Below are 7,668 nucleotides of genomic sequence, written 5' to 3'. Positions count from 1 at the left end.
ATGCCATTTAGTTGATTTTGACTTATGGCAACACCATAGGACAGAATAAAATTGCTCTTGGGGTTTCTGAGACTGTAAGTCTGAGCAAGAGCAGATAGCTTCATCTATCACTCTCAGGATGACAGGTGAGTTCAAACCACTGATTGTGCACTTAAACCACTGCGACAGTCATCTCCAATTTCTCTTTCCATGCCCTCCCTTTGAGCTTGCAGCATACACATAAAATCTGAAATGTGTTTCCAATTTAGACATACAAAGTAACTACTTTGCCTAGTACCATGTTGGTGGTACTAGTTCTAAGCATTCTAAAAATTCAAAGAAATTTCAGGCTGCAATGACTTTGGAGTAGTCCTTGAAGAAACTGGAGTTAGAAGGAGGTTTTGAATACATGGGATATGAACACCTGAACTTAGAGGAGGAGGGAATTCTGAAAGGGAGGGTTTACATGCATGAAATCAGAAGAGAAGAATGCAGAATGTGAGCATGCAAGAATGACTGCAGATTCCTGCTATGTGCACCCAAGGCTATTTAAACTTCTCTTTTGCTACTTATGTCCACAGCTCCTCAGTGTGCTATCTTATTTACAACGTCAACTCTGACCATCTATGAGAGTTCCAGCTCTTACATTAGCTGCTTTTTCTAAGCAGATCTTCGCAGTGAATACCCTAGAGGCACCAGCCTCCTTTCAATAAGTACTTTGCAGGAAGGCTGGCTAGATCCCTCCTCAGCACTGCCTCATCGCTATTGAGAAAGGTATAATAAGGATTTCTTTCTCACAGTTTTTCTCCTTCACTTTTCATTATAGATGTAAAATATTCAAAATAACTTAAAAGTCAGAAAGATGCATTTGACAGATCTGAAACTGTTCATACATACTGCTCAGGTTTCCACTAACACACAAGTTAAAATCCAAACAAACTTCCTGTTGCTTTTTGTCTGTCTGCTTGTGGCAGCCAAGCTTGCATACAGGGATCAACTAACAGGGAAAGAAGAAGGAGGGGTGGATAATTTAAACTCAGAAATAACCTTTTAAGGTGAATATCCTGCTTGGATTCACAAGAAAAATCTTAACATTTGAGCTTAAACAAAAAAGGATCAAAAGGAGTGAACTGATTTGTGTAACCAAGGGAAAGCTTAAGTTAGATTTCAGGAGTGGCTTGATTCAGGAGTTCAAAGTTTCCTCCTCCCATCTATCAGTGCTTCATATCTATGTTTTAGCTATCTGCTAAGACAAACTCATCCCCTGAAAGCTTCAGACATTCTTTCTTATGAGCCCAGACAAAGGAAATAAAAAGAGACCCAGTTAAGTCCTCAAGTGCTAATAGAAAAGTTGATGGGTTGAATCCACCCAGTGGCTTCTTGGGATTCAGTTCTGATAGATTATTCCCCCAGGAAACCCTATGAGACGGTTCGGTTCTGTTCTGTCACATGAAGTCAAGTCATTGGGAGCCAAAATTCACTCAACACCATATGAATATAACTTAGGACATAGAGAACTTCTTTTAACTAGTCATTTGGGGGGGGAAAGGTTCAAAGTCTGATTTTCATTGTATTTAATTCAGTCAAACCCTGAACCAATCCTTTTGATGTGAAAAAGATAAGATGTTGATCCGGAGTCACTGGCCCACCCTCAAGGAAGAGATCGATAATATCCAATCCAGCCACATGGCTTAGCCATATGTGATACCCAAGAGAAAAACCAGGGTGATAGTAACAGCAAAGAAGCAAATATACGAGGATGCTATGTGGCAACAAAAGACCTATGTTGGGGTGATAGCCACCGAGTCCTTAAGTGTTAGGGTAAACAGTCTCATTGGCCCAGTGGACCCCATATTTGCTCTGGAAGGCCTTTCGGTGTGTCCTGGATCACTGGACAGGCTCTACACAGCCTTGTTATTCCTTTATGGGTACTTTGAGTTCAACTGGGAGTAAAGTGAAGGATGCTATGCATGTGCACCTGATCTGGTGAGATATGAAGGAGATCTTGATTGTATGTCACCTGACTCAGCTTTATTCATGGGAAACTGTTCAACGTAACCCATCAGCATTCTTTGTCAGCGGCAAGAGAGTTCATAAGCTTCTGAAGTGCCAGTCATTTTGAGTGTTGTCTCTTTAGCTCAGTTAATCTCAGTTTTCTATTTCTGTTTCTACTAAGGCATGTCCAGAATTAAATGAAATTAAAGTACTTGACACAGTGCATGGTACAGAAAACAAAACAAAACAAAATTCACTGCCATTGAGTCAGTGCTGGTGCTTAACAAGCCTACATCAACTCTATAGAACTGCCCTGTCAATTTGTGAGACTACAATTCTTTATGGGAGTAGTAGCCCTGTCCCTCTCTCTGAAGCGGCTGGTGGTTTTGACTGCTGACTTTGCAGTTAGTAGCCCAGTGTGTAATCAGTGTGCTAGCAGGGTTTCACAGATGATAAAATGTGCCTAATAAATTTTGACAAGCCTTCTTCACCCCAGCACATCATGCAACAGCAGTGGGAACTCAGAAGATCCTGTCTGCTCAGAGTCATGGAAGTACAGGGTGTATTTCCTCCTATAGGATATGAAATGCTTTCTTTCATCTGCATTTAGTGTCCTGAGGGGCAAGCAAGTCTAACTATAATCTTCCTCCATGCTTCTGGGCATCAATGCTAAACTCCCTCTCCCTCACACAGCTGTCAGTCACTGAACTCTGCTCAGTCTGCTTCTGAAATACTTCTTGGATCTGACCTCGCTCAGCATTGCCATGGCCCCTGTTCTTATTCACAAGCTCCTCTGTCCTGCCTGGTTAATCCCAAGCTTTATTCTCTGTCTCTCTGGATCCCTGCTGGCTTATTGGGTTAAGCTTTCAGCTGCAGAACCCAAGGTTGGTGGTTAGAAATCCACCAGTCATTCCAAAGAAGAAAGATGAGGCTATCTGCTTCTATTAAGATTTATAAACTTGGGAACCCTCTTCTAGGCTGTAAATATGTATTTTATAATTAGCAAATACTATCAAAATTCCCAGGAGCCCTGGTAGCATATTGGTTAAGAGTTGGGCTATGAATTGCAAGGTTGACAGTTCAGCAGCCCAAGACTTAATCCATGAAGCCAACAAAAAATCTGAGTCATTATGCAAGGAAATGGAAATATATTATTACTAAGAGTGTGTATATTTTCAACCTTTGAATAGGCATTTTGATAACCAAACTAAACTCACAGCCACGGAGTTAATGTTGACTCAGAGCGACCCTTTGGGACAAGATAGAACAATTCATATAAGTTTCCAAGATTGTACCTAAATACAGGAGTAGAAAGCAGTGTATTTCTCCCATGGAGTGGCTGGTGGTTTTGAACTGTTAACCTTGCAATTAGCCAAACTCATAACAAATATGCCACCAGGGCTCCTGGGCATTTTGATAGTATTTGTTAATTATAAAATGCAGCTGACCTTTTATTCAATGTTTCCTCTTTATACTTGCCCATGAACAGAGAGATGCTTATTAAGGATGTTCATTTTAAAAAATTAGAAGGTATTCCTTAAAAAGTTACAGATAATATTATAGTACAAATATCAGGAATTACCAAATAACCATCATAAGGGGAATGGATACACCTCCCTCCTGCAGCAATTGAAAACAGATTTACACATACACAAAGCTAGGAAGTTACCTACATGGTAATACTATGAGGTAGAGTGGACTCAATGGCAATGGGTTGGTTTGGGTTTAGTCTTTTTGAAGCTCCTTTTCACCCATGTGCTCTTCTCCCCTGCCTCCAGCCTACTCTTCTATCTATAAGAATCTCCCTCACAAAGCATCTGTAACAGCCATCACGACTTAGGTGCATCACTCACAGGAAACCCCACGCACCACACCTGTAGGCTTTCTCCAATCTGTTCTGTTTGGCTAACTTCTGTTTATCCTTTAAAGCTCAGCTCTTCTCTGTTGAGCCCCTTATCTTGTATTTCCCTAGCTAGATGTACATGCTGTTACTATGGCATTATTTAACCATCATCTTTGTACATGTCTCTATTCTTACACTCACCATAAACTTCTGGAAGTCAAGGAGCTTGGTTTATGCATTTTTATATACCCAAGACCCAGGACCATGTTAAAAACTGCTCACTTGATGCAGGCAATTGAAAAGCATAAAATACACTACTGTTTTTTTTGGGGGGAGCACCATTCTGAATATTTTGGATTTGTCTTTCTGTTCTTTTCATTTTCAATACTTTGTAAATTACATGAGTAATAATCATAAGTGAATTCAATCTGATTATTAAAAATATATGACACCTCAAAAACTTTTGTTGTTGTTCTTAGGTGCTGTGAAGTCAGCACCGACTCATAGTGACTCTATGGACAGCAGGACCAAACACTGCTTGGTCCTGTACCATCCACGCAATTGTTCTCACATTTGTGCCCAGAGTTGCAGCCATTATGTCAATACATCTGGTTGAGGGCCTTCCTATGTTTCACTGCCCCTCTACTTTACCAAGCATGATGCCCTTCTCCATGGACTGGTCTCTCCTGATAACATGTCCAAAATATTAGCCACTGTTAGCTAGGTGAATATCCTTCAAGACCTTTAAATGCTAACAAATAGACTTTTGATAAAAGCTTCATTGAGCTATAATTCACATATCTCCAAATTCACCCTTTTATCATGCATAAGCCTATGGTTCTTAGTGCAGTCCTATACAGCCATCACCACTCTCCTACCTAATTTTGTCTTCATCACCGCATTAGCAGTCACTTCCCATTCCTACCTCTGCCCTGCCCTTGTCAGCCATGAATCCACATTTTGTGGGTATAGATTCATTTATTCTGCACACTTCATATAAGTGAACTCAAGTGCATTATAAGGCCTTTTGTGTCCGATTTTTTCATTTACCATAATGTTTTCAAGATGTATTGATGGTGCAGCAAAGATCACCAAAGGAACTTAGTTCTTTTTTTAATGACAGAATATCTGATTGCATGTTTATGGAATATTTTGCTTTTCAGTTAATTTGTAGACAGACACTTGAACTGTTTTCTCCTTTGGGCTATTTCTCTAATGCTGTTATGAACATCAATGTACATGTTTTTGCATGGAAATATGTTTTCATTTCTCTTGGGTGCAGATCTAGGAGTGGGATTGCTAGGTCGTATGGTGATGTTTAGCATTTTGAGGAACTACCATCTGTTTGCTATACTCTCTGCACTGTTTAGTTCATTTATCAAAATGCCTATGAGAAGATTGTAAATATGCACACTCCTAGTAATAGTATACTTCCATTTCCTTGCATACTGGCTCAGACTTAAACTTACTGCCTATATGTGCAGCTAAAAGGGCATCCAATTGCCATTTTAACTTTCATGAATTTTTTTCAGTATCATGGTTCACTTACTTTCATTATTTGGCATTCAATGCAGTAGCTGTCTCTCATTTATTCTACAGATTTTTATTTTACATGGAAGTCCCTAACATAGTCCAGAAACAAAATGATTAATGGGCTAGGAGAATCTGGATTTATATTCAAACTGCTATGCATAGCTAGACCAGGTTGAGCAAAACATGGCTCTTGAAAGTCTTTCCATTTTACTTGGGACTGACGAGACTTTTATCCACAATCCAGAGCCTTTTACTTCACAAAGATGTGGAACTTTATTTTTATTAAAGCTATTGAGAGAAGCACCTTTTCGAGTGACTTTTCAAAAGCCTCTTTTGTCATTTGGGAGCTTTTATTAGTCAATGTAAACTTGCTGTAATCCAGGATTGCAGTGAGAGAAAGGAAATGTCCTTGGGTACCAAATTGTGCAAAGACTCTCAAGGGGAAAGTAATTTTTCAGTTTTTCAAAGCTGCATTTGTCACTCTATGGTGTATCTTAACTGAAAATAGTCATGCTTTCCAATGATAATGCACTGAAAGTAAAGGCTTACAAGATTAAGCCTACAAATAATTTAAAATCAACACCATATTGCCTTAAAATAGATGGGACTTAATCTTTATGATCACTTGGATAAACTCCACTATAAAACTACTGAACCAGGGAATTAGGGCAAGCGACCTAGCAATGGCCATAGCAGTCTTGAGTGTGGATCTGAGTAGGTAGAGTACCTAGAGGAGGAAGGGCAAGAGGGCAGGTTACAGACTATGAGGACAAATCAAATGGGCTGGCAATATGGTGGTTGTGGTTATCAGTCCCTTGGAATTAAAAGTCAGTAACGTAAAAGATAGGGAACAGAGATTAGACCAGGTGTTTGAATCCTGGGAAGGTTGATAAGGACTCAGAAATCAAGTCCGTGCTATGATTCCTTCTTGTAGCCAACACAGCAAGAATAGAGAAAGTCATATTTCAAAGGGCATCTGTGCAGAGTTGTTAGTGGATTAACTTCAAAAGACATGAATAGTAGGGAAGGGCTAATCTATTTTCTGCTCTGCTGAGAACTGACCCTCAAAGTGAGAAGGGTCTCAAATGGATACCTAGGGACTCAGTGCTCAGAGCAAAGGAAGGCAGGAATGATATTCTCTCCACACCGTCCCTTGATTTCCCAGATATCACTACAAGTCTTCTCTTGTCTTTGCTGAGAAATGGCAGATAGTTGTGGAGTACATCAATTAGACTTCAATTCAATTTTAAGGTCCATAACTCAGTTTGAACAGATATAAAAAGGTTCCTTTTTCATTAAAAGGATAATTACGAAGTTAACAGAGTGCTGGAAAGATGGGAGTTTATGGATTTTCAATAAAAAATTAAGTTTTTAAGGGGCTGGGTGAAGTCATCTCATTCTGTCTTCAAGTAGGACTGAATTTAATTTACCCTTGAGATATGGAGTACTATTTAACAAAAATCTCTATAAAATAAGAGTTCATGACTTCCAGTGTTGCCACAACTCTCAATTGCAGTATTCCTTTTAGCATATGGGCATGCAATAGAAACCCATAATCTTTCTATATCTTTTAGGTAGAAAGAAGAGCATTATAAATATCCTTGACTTTTATAAATTAAATTATTGAGTAATTACAATGTGCTACATGCCACTGTTACAATGATAACACAATAAGAAAATCTGGCTTGATCATGGCTAGAATTTGGCTGAGAGAATCATAATAAATAATAACTGGTGACTGAAAAAATAACTGATGGGATTGAGGTAAGTTGCATGAAGGAAACAGCAAGAGTTCTCCTGTAGAGAGTGGAGAGAGGAAGGATAGAACCTAGTTTAACTGGTTAAGTTAGAGAAAGCCCTTTCTTATAGGCTACATTTAATATATGAGCCCTGTGGCATAAATGGAGATTGCCATCTGAAGAGTGGAGAGAGCAATACTATCAGAAGAATGAGCATCTGCAAAGAACCTGAAGTAGAAATGTTTTTGAGTTTATAGGAGTTCAATATGGCTAGATCAAAGTAATCAAGAAAGAGACTTGAGGAAAATGTTATGCTTCATCATTGCTACACTGCACCCTGACTGCCTGTCTCCTTCCTGTGACCCTGCTGCAACGGGGTGTCCAATTCCCCACAGATGGGCCCTGGGTCCCCACTCTGCACTCACCCTCATTCACAATGCTATGATTTTTTTGATATTTGATGCCTGATACCTGATCCCTTCAACAACTCATGATCTCACAGGCTTGTGTCATTCTTCCATGTGGGCTTTGTTGTTTCTCAGTTAGATGGCCACTTGTTTATCTTCAAGCCTATAGGAC

This window comes from Echinops telfairi, unplaced genomic scaffold (genome assembly GCF_000313985.2).
Source record: "Echinops telfairi isolate 266 unplaced genomic scaffold, ASM31398v2 ScPeMD7_49;HRSCAF=173, whole genome shotgun sequence".
In the NCBI taxonomy this organism is placed as follows: Eukaryota; Metazoa; Chordata; class Mammalia; order Afrosoricida; family Tenrecidae; genus Echinops; species Echinops telfairi.
Note: the sequence above shows the minus strand (reverse complement) of the source record.